The sequence below is a fragment of the Notolepis coatsorum genome (assembly GCF_963971535.1).
Source record: "Notolepis coatsorum genome assembly, chromosome: 11".
Taxonomy (NCBI): Eukaryota; Metazoa; Chordata; class Actinopteri; order Aulopiformes; family Paralepididae; genus Notolepis; species Notolepis coatsorum.
The window spans coordinates 68,874,875-68,897,156 of NC_140175.1; the positions used below are offsets into that span (position 1 = coordinate 68,874,875).

General features: G+C 44.3%; 1 protein-coding gene across 1 annotated transcript in view; it reads left to right on the plus strand.

Moving 5' to 3' along the window:
- Window positions 1-22,282, plus strand: part of mmp17a (matrix metallopeptidase 17a) — a 178,956-nt gene that overhangs the window by 17,131 nt on the left and 139,543 nt on the right. The gene's annotated exons all lie outside the window — the stretch shown is intronic.

The following is a 22,282-nucleotide window of genomic DNA, read 5'->3' on the forward strand; positions in this document are numbered from 1 at the left end:
TTACTGCACTTTTCCTGTACATTACCTGTATAATTATTTAAGGAAATCAGAGTGCAGTATCTGATTTTTTGGGGTTAATTAAAATAATTACATCATGTTTTTGTATGCCTAAATATTACTTCATTAATACATGTTAAATCTGGGTACTATCATCTATCTACCTATAACACGTTTTGGATGGCAAGTCAAAAAACTTTAAAGCCATTTTTCTCAGTTTCACTGTTTGGAAGTTACTGAGGTCTGCCTTGACAGGGCAGTATTGGCATCATATATAGTACAGCTCACCTGCCGCAGCGTGCGCGCGCACACACACACACGCTCGCGCGCGCAGTACTGTATATGAATGAATTAATGAAATATAATATATATAGCCTACGGCGTAATGAATGAACGCAGTATGGCTTGTTATTCCATTAATTAAAATTAGGATTTGGTAGATGCTGTATGTGTGCTCTGCCCTACGTACAGTATAGGTACAGTCTGTATACATGCGGACTGTGCTTGTACTGTGCGTGGGGCAGAGCATGTGTATAGTGCTGGATCCTAATGAAACAGGTAACTGGAATATATTAAGCCTATACTGTTCATTCATTAGACACGTAGGCGCACACAAGACTTGTTATGGAATATTAATTTACATTTTACATTTAGTCATTTAGCTGACGCTTTTATCCAAAGCGACTTACAAGTTCTGTGCGACAAGACAGCAAGAAGGGTATAACTCTATCAGCTGAGTAACAATGTTCATCAAAGTGTTGCGTGTTACAGTGTAGGTTAGTTTATTAGGACAAGTGCATAACATTAAGGTTAGTCGGGGTTAGATTTTTTTTTTTTTTTTTTTTTATCATTTCAGATAATGGTTGAAGAAGTGAGTCTTTAGTCGATGGCGAAAGATTAGACGGGATTCGGCTGTCCTAACTGGGATGGGTAGTTCATTCCACCATTGTGGGGCAAGGACTGCGAATAGGCGGCTTCTTTTTGATGACCCTCCGGGAGCTTGGATAGGAGTAGATCTGAGGCGGCCAGAAGATGCAGAGCGTAGGGGTCTTGAGGGTGTGTAGTTAGAGACCATTGACCGGAGGTAGGCGGGAGCGGTTCCCTTTGCCGCACGGTATGCTAGGTCGAGGGCCTTGAAGCGGATACGTGCAGCAATGGGGAGCCAGTGCAGGTCCCTAAGAAGTGGGGTGACATGGGCCGACTTCGGTAGGTTTGAGATCAGGCGGGCCGCTGCGTTTTGAATGAGTTGAAGAGGCTTGGTGGCAGTGGCCGGGAGGCCAGCTAGCAGTGCGTTGCAGTAGTCGAGGCGGGAGATGACTGTTGATTGGACGAGGAGTTGGGTGGCTTCTTTTGTCAGGAAGGGGCGTATCCTTCTGACGTTGCTCAGGAGGAATCTGCAGGTTCTGGTTGTCGCTGCGATGTGAGCAGAGAAGTTCAGCTGGTCGTCGAGGACAACACCAAGGTTCTTGGCGGTCGGCGACGCGGTCACAGCTGCATTCTCGACTGTGATGGAGAGGTCGGTCAGGGGGGAGGATTTGGCCGGCAGGTGGAGCAATTCTGTTTTGCTTAGGTTCAGTTTGAGGTGGTTGGTCGTCATCCAGGCGGAGATGTCGGACAGACAGGCCGAGATCCGCTCAGAGACGTGGATATCTCAGGGAGGGAAGGAGAGGAAGAGTTGAGTATCATCGGCATAACAATGATATGAGAAGCCATGAGACGTGATAATGTTACCCAGTGATTTAGTGTAGAGGGAGAAGAGAAGGGGTCCTAGGACCGAGCCCTGGGGGACACCCGTCCGGAGGGGGCGGGTGGCCGACAGAGTCCCTCTCCATGACACTTGGTAGGAGCGGTCATTGAGGTATGATGTCAGCCATGTCAGCGCAGATCCAGCCACTCCCATTCCTGCGAGGGCCGCGAGGAGGATCTGATGGTTGACTGTGTCGAAGGCTGCAGATAGATCTAGGAGAATCAGGACAGAGGAGAGGCCTTTCGCTTTTGCTAAGTGAAGTGCCTCTGTGACCGCAATGAGGGCCGTTTCTGTGGAGTGGCCAGTCCGGAAGCCAGACTGATTGGGGTCTAGGAGGTCATTCTGTAAGAGATAAGCAGTAAGTTGGTTGGATACAGCACGTTCAAGTGTTTTAGAAAGGAAGGAGAGAAGAGAGACAGGACGATAGTTGGCTATGACGGTGGGGTTCAGGGTTGGTTTTTTTATGAGGGGCGTGACTCTGGCTTGTTTTAGGGAGGTGGGGACCACCCCCGAGTTGAGTGAGGAGTTGATGGTTGCAGTTAGGAATGGGAGGATGTCCGGTGCTATGGTCTGGAGGAGTGGGGAGGGTAGCTGGTCCAGCTGGCATGTAGTCGGACGGTTCGACGTTACCAGTGTCAGGGTCTCGGCTTCTGTAATGGGAGAGAAAGATGACAGAGTGAAGGATGAGGTTCTCGATTCAGCGTTTGGAATGGGTGGGGGTTGGGAGAAGGAGGTGCGGATGTTCTCCACTTTTTCCTCAAAGAAGATCGCAAAGTCTTCGGCAGAAAAAGATGAGGGAGGAGGAGGTGGGGGGGGAGTGAGGAGGGAGGACATGGTAGCATGCAGTTTGCGAAGATTCTTGGCAGAGGCCTCGATCCTATGGTGAAAGAAAGAAGCTTTGGCATTAGTAATGGTTTTGGAGAATGTTAACAAGAGGTTGTGATATGTGTCGATGTCAGCAGTGAGGCGTGACTTTCTATACTTCCTCTCAGCCGCTCTCAGGACCTGTCTTTGTTCTCTCACTGCATCCGTCAGCCATGGACTGGGTGGGGAACGGCGGGCAGGTTTCTCAATGAGGGGACAGAGCTTGTCGAAGGAGGTTGCAAGGGCTGAGAGGAGGGTGGAGGTTGCCATCTCTGTGGGGAGAGCAGAGAAGGTGTCACTCAAAGGTAGAGCGGATATTATGTCAGAGGAGAGGGTGGAGGGGGATAGGGAGGGCAGGTTGCGTCTGAGTGAGACGGTTTGAGTTGGGGTGAAGACTTTTTGGTTAAGCATGAGAGTTAGTGAGAAGGATATGAAGGAATGGTCAGATACATGTAGGGGAGTTACCGTGGTGTTAATGATGCTGGAGTTACGGGAAAATATGAGATCCAAGGAGTTGCCTGCTTTGTGGGTGGGAGGCATGGCAGTGGGAGTCAGGTCAAATTGTTGTAGGAGGGAGACCACTGGGACCGACTGAGATGAGTCAGGCAGGTTGAAGTCGCCCAATAGAAGGAGCGGGGTACCATCTTCCGGTAAGGAGCTTAGAAGCATGTCCAGCTCATCTGTGAAGTGATCGAGGGGACCTGGAGGGCGATAGAGTGTAACAATGGTGAGATTGAAAGGATTAGAGACAGATACTGCATGATATTCGAGGGAGGAGAGTGACAGTTCTGGGAGTTGCGTTAGGTTTGTAGCCCATGAAGGAGATGTCATGAGGCCAGTGCCTCCACCCCGTCTGGAGGGTCGAGGTGTGTGAGTGAAGTTATAGTTTGTAGATAATGCTGCAGGTGTTGACGAGTTATTGGGGGTTATCCAGGTCTCAGTTAGAGCCAGGAGCTGCAGATTTAGACTATGGGCGTAGGCAGTAATGAAGTCAGCTTTCTTGACTGCTGATTGACAATTCCATAAGCCTCCCTGTACTGTGACAGGTGTATTAGTGGCTGTAGGAGGGTAGGAGAGATTAGCCGGGTTGCTAGCAAACTGGCGTGGATGGGTTGATTCTGTTCTTGAGGAGCAGATTGTGGATATAGGTATGAGGCACATTGTGGTGTCAAGAGTGGTAGGAGGAGGTTGAAGGGGGTAGGGAGGAAGCGAGATAGTAGGGAAATAGCAGAGTGGGAGGGAAATGTGGGATTATGGTCTACTTAATGCAGTCTATTTCCACCGATTAGTCTATTTCCACCGATTAGCTTTAGTTCTTATTTATTTATTTATCCACTGTCATTTCAGTGTTGGTGTATAGGCTATATGGTGTATTTCAATATAAGTTTAATTGATTAATGATATATTCGAAGGAATGCAGGTTTATAGCTATATCAACCCCCTCCAATGTACAGTAAATTACCAAGTATGGTTTTGTCAATATTCCAATGTACAGTTTTGCTTGTACAGTGTCCCCCACCCACCCCTCCTACCCAACCTCCTCCAACAGTTTCTACGTCAAATGTACTCTCTTTTCTGGACTCTTTTTGTATCACAAACAGTACTGTATTTGCAAATCTGGTATGTCATAAATGTATAGATGTAGCAGTACTGTCTATCTGTATGTCGTGTGTGTCATATATGTTATGATGAATTGAAAATGGGAGACCCTGATGTAAACAAGACGAAAGTCTTTCTCTGGTCTGCATTGTATGTAATTGAGCTGTACTGTACCCATTCTGTTAATAAAGTTTTCAATCAATCAAACAAAGGTCTGTCCCATTGTATACCAATCAATGGGATACATTGCATGTTGACCTGCATTCTTTCAAATGTATATAATTAATCATTAAAACAGATGTGTAACAAATAAGAAATACAAATTCCACAGAAGGCATTAAATAATAATTATTTTCAATCATTTCACAATAATTGCATAATTGTGTTTGAATATCTGAGTAATTAAAGTAATTATACATTTGTCCAAAATAGCTGGTTCAGATATGGTTAAGCAGCTGCCCTGTGATCAGATGAATCCATATTATTTATTTTTCCGACATCAAATGCGTAATTTCTTATCGTACAAATATTGTCATATTTATTTGAATTATGATTAAGTAATTAATTCCAAGGAGGCCTGTAGCGTTAACATGAAGGAATCACTATGAGAACACAGTCTGTCAAGTTAATACAATTTTCAATTAGTCAATCAATCATAAGAGTGCTCCTCAGCACTCTTAAATCTGCTCTCAGCCACACTCAAATCTGATCTCAGGACAATTTGGGGACTCGCGCTCCCAGCCCTAATATGTATTAAATGGGCAGAAATCTGCCTAAGAGGACATTTTTGGTCGTAAATTCGTTCGGGAATGAGACCCACTGTCTTTAGCTCGGCAGTTAGGTAAGCCACGCCTACTTTTTCAAATTAAAACTGAAACTGTTGTGGATTGGAGGAAAACCTGGTATGATGTCACTGGCTCTGATGTCATCACCATGGACTCTGGCCTGCTATAAATACAGGGCCACCTAGAGACTAGAGGTAGAGATGAAAGAGATGATGATAAAAAATAAGAAGATTACGTCGGATGGACTGCCCCAATGGTGAAGGATAAGCTATATCTACGTTGCCAAGGACGGGATACGATCAGCAGACATTCTTGTTAAATTAGTTTGGAGAACGTCGATGCAAACCTTGAATTATTGTAAACATCCAGTGTTTTTGAGCGACAGCAAGTGTTTATAAGAAGCAGTCATTGTGTGCTTTTATTAATAAACTTGCACGAAATTCAGGAGCACATGTCTGATGGGCGGCTACGTAGTGCAGTGGGCAAGGCGCTCACCACGAATACTGGAGACGCTGGGTTCGCCTGTTCGAGCCCAGCGCTCCACATTGCTTTCAGTTTAGCTGGTCGTCCGTACTAATACACATTGGCAGTATTAGGGGGTGGGAAACTGATGGGTGGGGATCGGGCGTTGTGGACAGCGACTCCTACAGGTCGGTTGGTGCGCCTGCGCAGTAGAATCAGGAAGCGATGGGGGCGGCGCCCCTCCAAAGCGCAGACCCCTGACGCTGAAAGATCGCGCCGCGCAGGTGAAAAGATGCGACTGCTGTTACCTCGAGTATCGGAGGGGACTCGTGCTATGTATGACTTAGTCCACATTGCAGCCGGCTTGTGGGAGGCATGAAACAGCATTCAAAGACAGGGGAGGGTTGAATTGGACGATACGAAATTGGGATGGGAGAAAAATGGGAGAAAAAGTGGATCAAAAAAAAAAGGAGCGCATGTCTGGACATCCATTCTTACCAAGAAGACTACATTTGGGTTGATACCAATGCTACGGTACCCACAATTCAAATCTGATCCAATCAGATAGGGATTAAAAGTGTTTAACTCCTGGGCCCAGATGATGAGGGCATAGGAGGTGTAGTGGTTATGTCATTGCTGCGCGGTCCACCCCTCTTGAAATCGCCATGTATTTCCAATGGACCCATTTCTAAATTGTCTCATTTAAAACAAATAAAGCATGAACATTGGCATGGTGTACCTTTCTGTGTGTATTCATCCACAATTTATAGCTCAACATGAAAAAATTCGCAATTAATCGCAAAGGTAGCAAAATAACAACGTTTATGTTTTCGTTCACTAACTACACTTCTTTCTGGCGCTGCTGATGGCGACAGGCGTTCTACTGGTAAGTGTAGTTCTTTTTTAACAACAAATAAAAAACCTTTACTTCAACCAAAAATGCTTAAACAATAATCTTAGTGATAGAAGGGAACTCATGTTGTGCAAAAATGGAAAGCTTGCCAATGTTAATGAGGCAGAATTGTTACAATAGCCGATAATCCATTTTCCTAATGATAAATCCCTATAGCCTATGGGTGGACCGCGTGGGAAACTAAAGTGACATCAGACTACACCTCCCTATTGGAAACGATTCATGTTGGGAAATAATATTATGTCTGGGGCATCAAGTTCTTTTAGTTAGTTTAATAATAGGTTAAAGTGTTATTAGATAGATTTTCCTTTTCGTTTTGGTCTTGTTTACTTCGCGAGAGGTGACCATTTTGGAAAATTTTAACCATGGGAATTTAATTTTTTTGTTCATTCTGTAGAGGACACCGCTAGCTCTCGAACAGCTTTGGAATTTTTCAGAATGACACTTCCCAAAAGCCTCTATGGCAGGGGTCTCAGACTCACGGCCTGCGGGCCAATTGCGGCCCGCAGGATGATGTTTTGCAGCCCCCTACTCGACATCAAAGTTTAGTGTTAGTGCGGCCCGCGCGCAACTTTTTGCCGAGTCGTTGCGCGAGTTGGGCGTTTTATTTATTTTATCACTTGTAGGCTACCATAGCGCAGGCTCATGGCAGCAACGTTAGTGGTTGAAACGTGATTCCGGAGTGATACCAAGTGGAAAGAAATATATCCTGTCATCAGTGCGTATAGCAGGCATCCTCGAAATTCTCCGCTATCTCCTCTGCAAGCAGTGCTCTGCCTGTCCGGCTGCACTGCTCCAACTGTCTGTGTCGGTCTACTGCTTTGGTCCAATCATATTCAGTGTCCCGTCAGCGTTTCCCCCCCCCCACCCACAGTCTGCGAATCAGAGGCAGAGTAGGGCGGGTCTTCACGGAATGCGTGTTGTCTCTTTCAACGGGTCGGAGTCAGAGCGAGAGTTGACAGCGCATCTACAGGTAGTCTAATCTGCAGGTACTGTAGCTAGTAGCATAGTTTTGCCAGCAGGCAGCTAGTAGAACAATATTGCATGTTCAAAGATGGCCAGTAAAATAAAAGTCGACAGTGAAAATCGCTGCAATTCAAAGATGAATGGACTGAAAAATATGCGTTCATCCTCCCTCCAACCAGCACAATGTGCCAAGAAATGGTAGCTCTTGTGAAGAGTGGCAATTTGAAACGCAATTTGAAACGTCAATACGAAACAAAACACAGTTATTTTGATGCAACCTTTCCTCAAAATTCAGCACTAAGAACCACAAAAATAAATGGAATGAAATCATCATATCAAGCTGTAAGCAGAATTATTGTTAAAGCTATGTCACAACGAGAAAAAGCAACCAAGTCCTCACTCAGTGGCATGGGTGTTGGCTAAACACAAGAAGCCATTCTCTGATGCATAAATAATAAAATAATGTATGCCTGAAGTGATGGAGACCATGTTTGAAGGCAAACAAAAGCAAATCCTCCTCAGATAGCACAGCAACCAGAATAACTGAAATACTGGCTGATGATTTGATTAAACAGCTTTGTGATAGAATGAAAAAGAATGCACAGTGCATTTCCATAGCTGTGGATGAGTCCACTGACACCACTGAGAATGCTCAGTTGCTGGTGTTTGTGAGGTTTTATGATGAGGCAAAGGGGTAGTTTGTTGATGTATTAATACATTTTTGGAATACTTGAAACCCTTTTTTTGTGGAATATTTGATGCGGCCCAGCCTCACCCAGACTCTACCTCCAGCGGCCCCCAGGTAAATTGAGTTTGAGACCCGTATGAATTGTTTTAATATCTCTTATTATTCGGGATAATAAACCACAACACTTAACGACCGTTATTGACATATATTGAAGCGCAGTTAGTTTCTCTTCCCTATTTTTAGCATGTAGCAACAATTAGATTTGAAATTAGTTTCAAAACGGTTGCTCCCTGATAAAAATAAAAAAGCTACTGTATTTACAGTAGATTTCATTATCTGTTCTTATGCACGCCTGGTGATACGAATTCCAAATTGAACTCGGCCATTTGAAAGATAATATATGTATATATATAAATGTGCGAATTGGCTATAATAAGGTAATTTATAAGCCTGCAATTCTATATTGTATAATAATATTTCAAATTGCATTGGTCCGGATGGGAGAATTCAGTACTGTATCTACAAAACCTTCTGTTTAATCATCTTCCCTTTATTAATTTCCTTCGATTTTGTGTACACATGATCTCAAGAAGGTACTGAACGAGATCAGTGGCAGTTTTTCATGTCTGGTCATTATTAGCATGGTGTTATTCACTGTCAAAGATGCAAAGAAAAATCATAATTCATATTCTCCTTTGTTCATCACAATTTAAGCAAGCCTAGTAATAGACACAATCTTTCTGACACTGGGAATACATTCACTGAGGTCCATAGATGTCCCTAGATACCAATAATATGCAAATGGACCTTGTAGAAGTGGAGCAATATTCAATTTACTTGTATGTATTTTAGGCAGATTTTCAGAAAATAGGGCTCCGGGCTTAAGACTTGAACACCATGATTTAAGTTGAGCCTACATTCAAAGCAGCTTGCTAGTGGGAGGTTCCTCTGTGTAGTCACTGGTCAGTAGGGCTGTCTTAAATACTTCGAAGTTTCGTTCGATGGGCATGGGATTCGAATATGAAAATAAAATTCCACATATTCATCCACAAGACTCCACATATTAATACAAATAAAGCCTTCTGATTCCACGGGCCAGTGCGCATTGTGGGCATACCAGTGCCTCTTAGGCCCAATACAGCCACTGCCCCTGGACACCAGTACATTCTATAGAATATGAACACCAGGTTCGTGTGGACACAAGAATTGAGTGGTACTGTACATGGACAACCTAATCATGATCTGGTGAGGTCCGCCATTCTATGTCTGGGGTATGAAGAAATGGCCTTTATACCCATCACATTACCCCCCCCCCCCTTTCCTCTACCATTTAAACCTGACTTTGTACATACCATAAACGCTCATACTAGGCTGTGTGTCTGTAAATGCCCTGCTCTGTTTACATTTACATTTACATTTAGTCATTTAGCTGACGCTTTTATCCAAAGCGACTTACAAGTTCTGTGCGACAAGACAGCAAGAAGGGTATAACTCTATCAGCTGAGTAACAATGTTCATCAAAGTGTTGCGTGTTACAGTGTAGGTTAGTTTATTAGGACAAGTGCATGACATTAAGGTTAGTCGGGGTTAGATTTTTATTTTTATAGATAATGGTTGAAGAAGTGAGTCTTAAGTCGACGGCGAAAGATTGGACGGGATTCGGCTGTCCTAACTGGGATGGGTAGTTCATTCCACCATTGTGGGGCAAGGACTGAGAATAGGCGGCTTCTCTTTGATGACCCTCCGGGAGCTTGGATAGGAGTAGATCTGAGGCGGCCAGAAGATGCAGAGCGTAGGTGTCTTGAGGGTGTGTAGTTAGAGACCATTGACCGGAGGTAGGCGGGAGCGGTTCCCTTTGCCGCACGGTATGCTAGGTCGAGGGCCTTGAAGCGGATACGTGCAGCAATGGGGAGCCAGTGCAGGTCCCTAAGAAGTGGGGTGACATGGGCCGACTTCGGTAGGTTTGAGATCAGGCGGGCCGCTGCGTTTTGAATGAGTTGAAGAGGCTTGGTGGCAGTGGCCGGGAGGCCAGCTAGCAGTGCGTTGCAGTAGTCGAGGCGGGAGATGACTGTTGATTGGACGAGGAGTTGGGTGGCTTCTTTTGTCAGGAAGGGGCGTATCCTTCTGACGTTGCTCAGGAGGAATCTGCAGGTTCTGGTTGTTGCTGCGATGTGAGCAGAGAAGTTCAGCTGGTCGTCGAGGACAACACCAAGGTTCTTGGCGGTCGGCGACGCGGTCACAGCTGCATTCTCGACTGTGATGGAGAGGTCGGTCAGGGGGGAGGATTTGGCCGGCAGGTGGAGCAATTCTGTTTTGCTTAGGTTCAGTTTGAGGTGGTTGGTCGTCATCCAGGCGGAGATGTCGGACAGACAGGCCGAGATCCGCTCAGAGACGTGGATATCTCAGGGAGGGAAGGAGAGGAAGAGTTGAGTATCATCGGCATAACAATGATATGAGAAGCCATGAGACGTGATAATGTTACCCAGTGATTTAGTGTAGAGGGAGAAGAGAAGGGGTCCTAGGACCGAGCCCTGGGGGACACCCGTCCGGAGGGGGCGGGTGGCCGACAGAGTCCCTCTCCATGACACTTGGTAGGAGCGGTCATTGAGGTATGATGTCAGCCATGTCAGCGCAGATCCAGCCACTCCCATTCCTGCGAGGGCCGCGAGGAGGATCTGATGGTTGACTGTGTCGAAGGCTGCAGATAGATCTAGGAGAATCAGGACAGAGGAGAGGCCTTTTGCTTTTGCTAAGTGAAGTGCCTCTGTGACCGCAATGAGGGCCGTTTCTGTGGAGTGGCCAGTCCGGAAGCCAGACTGATTGGGGTCTAGGAGGTCATTCTGTAAGAGATAAGCAGTAAGTTGGTTGGATACAGCACGTTCAAGTGTTTTAGAAAGGAAGGAGAGAAGAGAGACAGGACGATAGTTGGCTATGACGGTGGGGTTCAGGGTTGGTTTTTTTTATGAGGGGCGTGACTCTGGCTCTGTTTAGCCTGGTACTCATTACAATAGCAGCTAGCTTAATCACTTCTGCATTTTCACTTAATCAGGAGGAGGAGAGGAGACACGTAGCTTGTCTCAGTAAAGCCCAGAGGGGGAGGAGGGGAGACGTGGTAGAATAAACATTACATATGTGGGCACGTAAAGACAAAAATGGGTTTTTGCCTAGTCTTGCTATGGATTCCACAGTCTGATATGTAATTTAGGGGAGGCGGGGGCAGAGGTACTCCAAAACAACACCGTTCAGTCTATGAACGGTGTCAGGTGCCACACACTAAATGATGTGACAAGCACTGCTCCAGTGGAGCCTCTCATTGGCCACCGGCAGAATGTAATTGTAATTGTCAGCGTTCAGGCGTGACGGTATAGGAGGGCACTGCTGAAATAGCACATCTTCTCTCTGAAAGGAACAGAAACAACACTCATCATCTCTTTTATAAGACACACTGTCATCCTAGGGCTGCTTGATTATGGCACGATTAATCATTGATTTGAGAACATCATATGACGACAACTAAATTAGTTTTACCTTTCTTCTAGACCAAAGGCCGCCTTTGTCATCTTCTACAAGTTACCAACGACGTTTAAAAATAACTGGAGAAACGTGCCGTGGCTCCTTCGTCCCTCTCTAGCAGAGAAGCTCACGCCAATGCGTCTGGCTGACAGCCTGGTGGCCTGGATCACTGACTACCTCAGCAATAGACCACAGTATGTGTGACTGTTGGTGAGCAACACAAGTGCCCCCCAAGGAACTGTGTTGTGACCTTTCCTGTTTACCCTCTACACCTCTGACTTCAGCTACACCTCGAGCATGTGCCACCTACAGAAGTGCTCTGATTGTCAGTAACATCATGGACAACCATGTGGATGACTACAGAGCCCTGGTGGAGAGCTTTGTACGGGGGAGCGGCAGAAACCACCTCCAACTCAACAGAAAGGAGGACGAGGAAGGGTATGCTGTATTTACAACACAAGACAAAATCAGAGCAACATGGCACAATTATCCTTTTATCTTAATGATCTTGTTTTCATGATCATGGGAATCCAAGTATGAAGCGGATGGTTGCTATACAACTGTTTCAATCCCACAATTATTTTGTGCCAGGTCATTTCCAGTGTAATTTTCGGGAAAAACTATTTGCAGAATGTCATTTAACTGACACTTTTAGCCAAAGCGACTTACAAGTTCTGTACAACAAGTCGTCAAACAGTGTCGAACTTGAGTACTATAGTACTGTAGGTAGTAGTATAGGCACAGTAGATTACTTAGAAGCAAAGTAATGCTAGTAATTTAAGTATTATTATTAATTATAATTTATTATTCATTGTAATAATATCTGACAGTATATTATCCTGATGTCAAGTCAAGTCAAGAGTCAAGAGTTTTAATTGTCACGGCATACAAGTATACAATGAAATGCGAGGTACAACATATAATAGAATCCAATAAAAAACAACATTGTGCAATAAACAGGTAACAGGTAACATGGTGTGACATCTCGGTATCTGTACATAGTTATTTACAGAGCATATAGGACATGCTAGGTAGCTTTGGTAGTGCAATACACTGTTCCTGTTATTCTAATTTAAAGTGGCCTTTCTTTATTGGCCATAAGTGTGCGTGTGTGCGGCATGAGTGTGTGCCCGCTCATGTTAAAGTGTTAAGTGGCTGCTAGTGTGTGAGCGTGCACAGCGTGCGTGTCGTGTGTGTGTTCATGTGTGCTTGTGTGTGGATAGTTCAGTGTTCTGTGGCACTCAATGTTCATTGTTCAGGGCTCTGATGGCCTGGGGGAAGAAGCTGAGCCTAAGCCGCTCTGTCCTAGTAGCTGGGGTTCGCAGGCGTCTGCCTGACCTCAGCAGCTGGAACAGGCTGTTATTGGGGTGGTGAGGGTCTTTCATTATCCTGCAGGCTCTGGATTTGCACCTTTTGTTGTGCAATACCCGTGGTACGCTCGGCTGAGCGCACCACTCTCTGTAGGGCCTTCTTGTCCTGTGCCGTGCTGTTTCCATACCAGGCAGTGATGTTTCCGGTCAAGATGCTCTCTACAGCTCCTGAGTAGAAGGACTGGAGTATCTTCCCCGATACTCTGAACTTCCTTAACTGTCTCAGGTGGTAGAGGCGCTGTTTCGCCTTCTTTACTACTGTGTCTATGTGTGTTGACCATGTCAGATCCTCTGAGATGTGGACCCCCAGGTACTTAAAGCTGCTCACCCTGTCCACGGTAGCCCCGTTAATCATCAGTGGTGTGTGTGTCTCCTGCTGTCCTCTCCTATAATCCACGATCAGCTCCTTGGTTTTACCAATGTTCAGGAGCAGGCTGTTGTCCTGGCACCAGCGTTCCAGTACCTCAACCTCCTCCCGGTAGGCCTTCTCGTCGTTGTCCGAGATCAGCCCCACCACCACTGTGTCGTCTGCAAACTTCACTATGGAGTATGTTGTATGTAGTATGTCGCACATACTGCCCTCCATGTAACTGAACAGTAAGCTCCAAGAGTATGTACTGTAGCATGACGTACACACTTTATGTGTGCAATACATACAATGAATTTGGAAGCAGCCGCAGCGTCATGGAGGAAGCATTGGTCGGTTGGTTCATGTTCATTCATCCGTACGTCCAGCCGCGTCATTGCTTCCTCAGGCACACAGTTACAGCCCCAGACTCATACTCAACAACTGCACACACCCATATGAGCGTTGATAAAGTGTTCTATCTGTAAAATATCTTTAACGTGATTACTATGCACCCCCCCCCCCCAGTAGCTGGACCAGTAGCTGGATTAAATCACCAGTTTCTGTCGTCAAAATACCGCAATCCCATTAGGCTACATATAATATGTTACTCCTCCACAGCCGTAATGTAATCCCATTGTAGCCGGTCTTAAAACGCAGTGGGACATTTACAGTACAACTCTTTTATTACACAGTCCCACATGTAAAGATTAGACTTAAACCAGGAGCTGGTTAGTGAAGGGTGAATAAAAGTCAGAATAATATAATCTTACTATTATGTTGTCTTTTACTCCTCAGCCTTGCTGGGGGGCAGTGATTCAGAAGGTATAGCACTCTTCTAGTAATCTGAAGGTTCCCGGTTCGATCCTGGCTCCTCCAGCGTGTTGAGGTGTCCTTGAGCAAGGCACTGAACCCTCATTGCTCCTGACGAGCCAATCGGCGCCTTGCGTGGTTGTCTCCACTATCGGTGTATGTGTGTGTGTGTGTGTGTGTGTGTATGAGAGAGAGAGAGAGAGAGAGAGAGAGAGAGAGAGAGAGAGAGAGAGAGAGAGAGAGAGAGAGAGAGAGGCATACGGCCATTTACCATATAAAACGCAGTCCATTTTGTGTCTATAATCATACAACCATGATGTCTTTTTCCCTTCAAGCTTATTATTGAGTATAAAAAAGTCATGTATTTTTTCAAACGTTTGCTGTGACCAGTTTTCAGTTGACAGAATAGCAAACTCAGATCCTACCCTGTGAGCAGACACTCTGAGCAGACACAGAACAGTCACATCAGTACAGTAAGACACTCTCTCATAATTCACACAGTGACGACATGAGCCAAACAGAATATCAGTCTCAGTGGAGCGTTTGTACTGTACAACTTTCTTTTCATTATAGACAATCCAGCTTGTAGGAGGCAGAGTGTAATATTAGCCAAGAGCCCCTGGCAGCAGTTGGTGAGTGTGAACACTTTAATGAGTGCTTTTTTTCCCCAACTCCTTCGCTGTGATGTTTGTGTCTGCCGTCTTACAATCAAAGTCATCTGTTTTTCCAAGGTATAGGAAGAAGTATCTGTATCTGTAAGAAAAAAATTTGGTTAAAGCAACAATTATGGCTGCTCGATTATTGCAAAAATCATAATCACGATTATTTTGATTGATTCACAATTATTAAACACGATTATTTCAGGACATCATATGACGACGACGGAATTTGTTTTACTTTTCTTCTCGAGCAAAGGCTCTTGAGAAATCCAAATGATGCATGATTATTTACGTTTGGTTCTGTATTCACTTTAAACTGGTTGGCTAAGCGTGAACTTGCCAAGCGCAAGGCTAACGTTAGCTGGCCAGTTACCACCTGTAGCAGTGGTGTCATTTTGGTATGGCAAGGTATGGCACTCGCCATACCTTGGCTTCTAGCCAAATTTGACATTTGAAATCAATCTGAAATACTTTTTGTCATTTGTGACAAAATCACCTCATTTGCGTGTCATGTGTCAGAATTGACAGCTACCAAATCCATTCCGGGACAACGGAATGCAGTGTGCGCTCCGTAATAGTCAGACTCACGCCGCGTGCGTAATGAGAGTCTCTCTCTCTCTCTCTCTCCCACTCTCCCTCTCTCTCTCTCTCTCTCTCTCGGAACGCAGTGCGCGCTCCGTAATATGATCATTATGATCATTATGATCCACTGGAATAAAAAAATAGGTTTACTACTTACATACCGTAGTTGTCTCCTTTGTTCATTAATGTTACCTAAATGTCATATAAGTGAATTGTATAGAAACAACTCCCCAAAATGTACTATTGCACAACTGATTTGACAAAAACAATTCCACCAAGGGGGGGACTCCCACCCTTCACCCCCCACCCCCTCACTTGCCATACCTTGGCTTTTACTGAAATGACGCCACTGACTGTAGTGTAGGTAGCCCGCCAGCTAACCAGCAAACTGTTATCTATCTGTCATGTTGTTCATGTTAACTCGTTTTCACTGATTGAACATTCAACCACAATGAATATGAATCTTACCGTTGTTGTTCCGTCATCTCAAATTCCACTCGGAACTATTCGCTACAGTACATTCACTCTGTGTTATTATTCCGCACTGGTCTGAGTCATTCAGCTTTCACGTGCAGCTGTCACTCACAAATTACAAAGTCCAAAAACGAGATAGAGAATGAAGGGGAAGTTCTCTCTCTCTCTCTCTCTCTCTCTCTCTCTCTCTCTCTCTCTCTCTCTCTCTCTCTCTCTCTCTCTCGCTCTCTCAACACCCCCCCTCTCTTTTTTCCCTCCTCTGACCAAATTACAGAAATACATTTTAGAGAAAGTCCGACAGAGAACTGTAATCGCTGTTCCAAAGGATGAGGGTTAGTGTAATGGTGGAGGCGTTAGATAATGGCTCCCCTATTACCACATTGTAATAATTGTCCCCATTACTGCATAACTTCCGCGAGAATGTCCTCTTCTTACTATTCTTGCATTCAAACAGGAAATAAACTGTCTAAGCTGCTCCCTAGCAACACAATTCCACTGAAACTGTCAGATATTCAGGACGTAGGTTTAGCATTACACCAGCTAACCCATCAGCTGTGTTCATGTTGAAATGTTGCAGAATAAAAAAATTAAAGATTGTTTTTACTTAGACTAGATGACTTAAAAAGCAACATATTCTACTACAGTAGGCGAGGGACATGCAGCATACAGTATTTAACTGCACAGTACACAACTGCATGACACAAACTGAGGGACACATAATTGTCAATGTGATTTAACCTTCCTATTGTTATCTTAGAACCATTGGTTACTGTGTGCATCATGTCATTTGTTGTATTGTATACCGTTCTTGCTTTGCGACATTGTGAAATGTACACAGTCCTGCCAAGGTGAGCACATTGTACAGTAAATGTTCAGCTAGAACCATAGCAACTGAAAAAGCCACTGAACAAGTCTACACAGTAATACATGCTCTCGCCAATAAAGAAATGGGCAGAACGAAGACATGGATATCCATCACAGTGGGGCGTCCGCGCTACTGACAACACTGACAACTATTTCTTGAAGATTTCTTTCCATTAATAATAATAACTTTATTTGTATAGCACCTTTCATGATTGCTGTTCAAAGTGCTTTACATCAGTAAGAAATAAGACATACAATCTGTGTAAAACAAGCAGCAAGAGCAAAGCATAAAGTGGGATAAAATAATGCAGATATATTAATCAAATCATATCAGAACCTCATGTTCCAATGGGCTTCTTGAATTTCTGTAATCTGTTACAAAACATGATAAAGGTTATTGTATGCACCCAGCAGATAGTGGGGCGTAAAGATACAAGTAAAATAATAGCAAGGGTAAAATGAGCAGACATATAAAATCACAGTTTTTCACATTAGGATCTAACATCTAACATTATATGCAGGCTTTGTGGCACAAGGAGCTTAACGTTAGCCGAGAGGCCCGTGGCAGTGGTTAGTGAGGGGTGATGAACGCTCTCTTCTGTGATCAGATCTCCCAGTTCTGGCGTGCGCCTGCCACACGATCCAACCATCAGCATTGAACGGGCAATTGAGGTTATTACACTAGATGAACAAAGACAAGCCCTGCTGTGCTCAGTGTGGGGTAGAGAGGGAGAAGGAGACGGCGATAGAAAGAATGAAAGAGAGAGAGAATGAGAGAGAGAGAGAGAGACTGAAGCAGAACATTTTAATTTAGATGTGTACCCTGAGAATGTGGTGTGTGTGTGTGTGTGTGTGTGTGTGTGTGTGTGTGTGTGTGTGTGTGTGTGTGTGTGTGTGTGTGTGTGTGTGTGTGTGTGTGTGTGTGTGTGTGTGTGTGTGTGTGTGTGTGTGTGTGTGTGTGTGTGTGTGTGTGTGTGTGTGTGTGTGTGTGTGTTTTCAGGCATGCACATGCATACATATACAGTATTGCATATATGCAAGTGTGTGTGAGTGCTTCTCCTCAACTATCAGTTGTTAGACAGCTCATCCTTAGCAGCGCTACAACGCAACAGACACAAGTGATGTGTCCTACTGAGAGAATGCACAGAAAGTGATGTGTCCTACTGAGAGAATGCACAGAAAGTGATGTGTCCTACTGAGAGAATGCACAGAAAGTGATGTGTCCTACTGAGAGAATGCACAGAAAGTGATGTGTCCTACTGAGAGAATGCACAGAAAGTGATGTGTCCTACTGAGATAATGCACAGAAAGTGATGTGTCCTACTGAGATAATGCACAGAAAGTGATGTGTCCTACTGAGAGAATGCACAGAAAGTGATGTGTCCTACTGAGAGAATGCTGAAGGAAGACAGTTGAACAAGAGATGACTGTCTCCCTCCCTACCCTGCTCTCTCTCTGCTCTCCCTCTGTTCTCTTTCCATCTTTCTCTCTCCACTTATCTCCTCCCTCACCATTTCTCCTTTCTTCCTCCCCCCCTATCTCCCTCTCTCCTCCTCTCTCTCTCCCCTCCTCTCTCTCTCATTATCCCCTCTTCGCTCTCCACTCCTCTCTCCCTCTCCCCTCCTCTCGTCTCTCCTTCTCTCTCTATCTCTCTCTATCTCTCGCTCTCCATCTGACTCATCAGAGAGAGTTAGGAAGCAGAGCACTGTGACAGTACCGGAAAATTAAAGGTCAACCTAGTGAGGTGTGATGTAAGAAACGTGTGTGTGTGTGTGTGTGTGTGTGTGTGTGTGTGTGTGTGTGTGTGTGTGTGTGTGTGTGTGTGTGTGTGTGTGTGTGTGTGTGTGTGTGTGTGTGTGTGTGTGTGTGTGTGTGTGTGTGTGTGTGTGTGTGTGTGTGTGTGTGTGTGTGTGTGTGTGTGTGTGTGTGTGTGTGTGTGTGTGTGTGTGTGTGTGTGTGTGTGTGTGTGTGTGTGTGTGTGTGTGTGTGTGTGTGTGTGTGTGTGTGTGTGTGTGTGTGTGTGTGTGTTCATTTCAGCTGATCTACACGTGTAAACACACACACACACACACACATACACACAACACACACACACAGCTTATTGGTGAATTCTCGGTCCACACCTTTTAAGAAGAAAAGACGGCGCTTAATCATCCTTCAAACAAGGTGTCTGTAGCACAGCCTCTCTGCTACTGGTAGATTAAACAAGGTGTCTGTAGCACAGCCTCTCTGCTACTGGTAGATTAAACAAGGTGTCTGTAGCACAGCCTCTCTGCTACTGGTAGATTAAACAAGGTGTCTGTAGTGCAGCCTCTCTGCTACTGGTAGATTAAACAAGGTGTCTGTAGTGCAGCCTCTCTGCTACTGGTAGATTAAACAAGGTGTTTGTAGTGCAGCCTCTCTGCTACTGGTAGATTAAACAAGGTGTCTGTAAAACAGCCTCTCTGCTACTGGTAGATTAAACAAGGTGTCTGTAAAACAGCCTCTCTGCTACTGGTAGATTAAACAAGGTGTCTGTAGTGCAGCCTCTCTGCTACTGGTAGATTAAACAAGGTGTCTGTAGTACAGCCTCTCTGCTACTGGTAGATTAAACAAGGTGTCTCTAAAACAGCCTCTCTGCTACTGGTAGATTAAACAATGTGTCTGTAAAACAGCCTCTCTGCTACTGGTAGATTAAACAATGTGTCTGTAAAACAGCCTCTCTGCTACTGGTAGATTAAACAAGGTGTCTGTAAAACAGCCTCTCTGCTACTGGTAGATTAAACAAGGTGTCTGTAAAACAGCCTCTCTGCTACTGGTAGATTAAACAAGGTGTCTGTAAAACAGCCTCTCTGCTACTGGTAGATTAAACAAGGTGTCTGTAGCACAGCCTCTCTGCTACTGGTAGATTAAACAAGGTGTCTGTAGCACAGCCTCTCTGCTACTGGTAGATTAAATGGGATGCCTGTGTTTCTGTTTTTCTCTCTGTGTACCGACTTTTTTACCAAAATCGCTCCTAATCACTAATTTCTTTTTATGAAATTTGGACATCATGTACTACAAGACCCAGCATGTTTTTTCAGCCATACCAATTGTTTGGGATATACTACTTCTGGATATTGCAACTACTACAGAAAAACGTGAGTAACATGTTTTTCTACAAATCAAGTTCAGACCTATGTTACTCTATTTCATTAGCACTAAAAGTGAATTTTCTTTATTGTCTCAGAAACTTCAGAATGTCATCTTTCAAAAGAGACCAGGCTCATGCATAAGTGCTATAAGTATAAAGTATAGTATTTTGGTTTGCAAAAAAAGTATGCAGTCCTATTAGTTATTAGTTATTAGAAATAAGTTATCCTAAGATAACTAAAATGGCCACTTTTGGGGGTGATGCTTAAGAGGTTAAAGGACCACACCAGTCTAATTATGAGTTTGAGCCTGTTTGCCAATCAGCACAACATATCTTACAAATGACCCCTCACCATTTTCATGGGTCATCATGGTATTTCCCCCCAAAAAGGTATCATAGGGAATGGTACCATCTGTATCAAGGTTTAAAATATATGATACCATGGTATTATTTATTTGGTACCATGGTAAAACTGAAATGACCATGATACTTTTTTTGTATGGGAAACATTAGCCTTGTATTTTATTTAACTGCCCTTGCAATAACCAATGCATGGCTGTTTGAAGAAGAAAAATGTAAATTATATGTAATTTATTTACTGTGACCAATTAATTCTGTCTGTATGTATGCAGTTTTACTTATAAATAGAAAATAAGCCTTCATAACTCACCATATCTGAAAATATAGATAACTTGTTTGCCTCTACTCTACTGTAAATACATGGGAAAGCCTCAGGTTTAGTTCATCTTTTTATTTATTTTTTTACTTTGGCCATTCCCCTGGCTCTTTTATACGTTTATCGCATTTATTCTGGTCAAGGATGACCGACAGAAACAGGCTGAAAGGGTTCAGATGGGGGGGAAGACACTCTGGGAAAGGCACGGCTGCAGTCGAACTCGCTAAACCCCAGATCCGTGACGAGCACGGTTGTCCCCGGCGCCGAAATGGCACTCGCGGTACGTGGTGAGCTACTGGAGCTCCCCTGGTTTAGTTCATCTTATCAAGAGTTCTCTATTTGAGAAAGAAACAATCTCTCCAGTCGCATGATTTGGTTTCCAGTCGTGGGCCTCGCCATTTGTTTACATTTAGTTTACAAACTGTATCCAAAGTTGAAAGCAGAAATATCTATATAGTATATATATATATATATATATATAATAAAAAAAGAAAATCCATATTCACTCTCAATGGAGAACATTATTTCTTACTTGCACGACTCATAAATCAATACAAAGCGTGAGCAAAGTTGCTTAGTTGACACAAACCCAGGAGGAAGGTCGGAGGCCACAGCATCCCATGTGCCCACCCATGCTTATAGCACATGCATGAGTGTCTCTTTTGAAAGGTAACATTCTGAAGTTGCTAACACAATAAGGAAAAATCACTTTGAGTGCTAATGAAATAGAGAAATCTTGTAATTCACAATGGCCTCAATACATGACCTTTCTCAAATTCAATGTCATGGATTTATTTACATCCCAGCGACCCCCAAAGAGAATTCTGTGGGTTTTTATGCTTCACGGATATCAAAGATATCTTGGTGGACGGGCGTACAGAAACACAGAGGAAAGATATCTCTGTGGCCAGGCGTACAGAAACACAGAGGAAAGATATCTCTGTGGCCAGGCGTACAGAAACACAGAGGAAAGATATCTCTGTGGCCAGGCGTACAGAAACACAGAGGAAAGATATCTCTGTGGCCAGGCGTACAGAAACACAGAGGAAAGATATCTCTGTGGACGGGCGTACAGAAACACAGAGGAAAGATATCTCTGTGGCCAGGCGTACAGAAACACAGAGGAAAGATATCTCTGTGGCCAGGCGTACAGAAACACGGAGGAAAGATATCTCTGTGGCCAGGCGTACAGAAACACAGAGGAAAGATATCTCTGTGGCCAGGCGTACAGAAACACGGATAAACCGACACAGCAGGCACAATGCAGTACATCAACATGACAAGCTGTGAAATAAGCATTTAGTGAAAATGGGAATAATGTTTCAGATGGGATTTATTATCAGTAGGAAATTATGCTTTTGTCACATTTCTTTCTTTTCTTTCTTTTCATCAGGCCCTTATCACAGCATGAATTCCCACTTCAGTTATTACATTTTTATTTTTTTTCATGTTTTCTTTTTAGTATCCCTCACTGAGAGCAGTTGGCACCATTAGCAACAAACGATCTCATTAGCTTTTCGGTGGTGATACCCGTTGTTTTTTCAAGCAACAACCCACGATAGGCTGTGGTATATGCAAATTATATCACAGCTAATGTACTTTGTCTGCCTGAGCAGAGGGGCAGGAATCGCTTTAGATGCAATATAATTTTAAACAACATCCTGATTTACACACAAAGACAAACACAAGATACCAGGGAGCTTCCCTGTATGCCATAGGCTTCTGCTGTTTGCCACTGGGAGGTTTTCGAGGGAAAGGAGTGACATTGGCACACACACACGCGCACGCACGTATGCACGCACGCACGTATGCACGCACGCACACACACACACACACACACACACACACACAC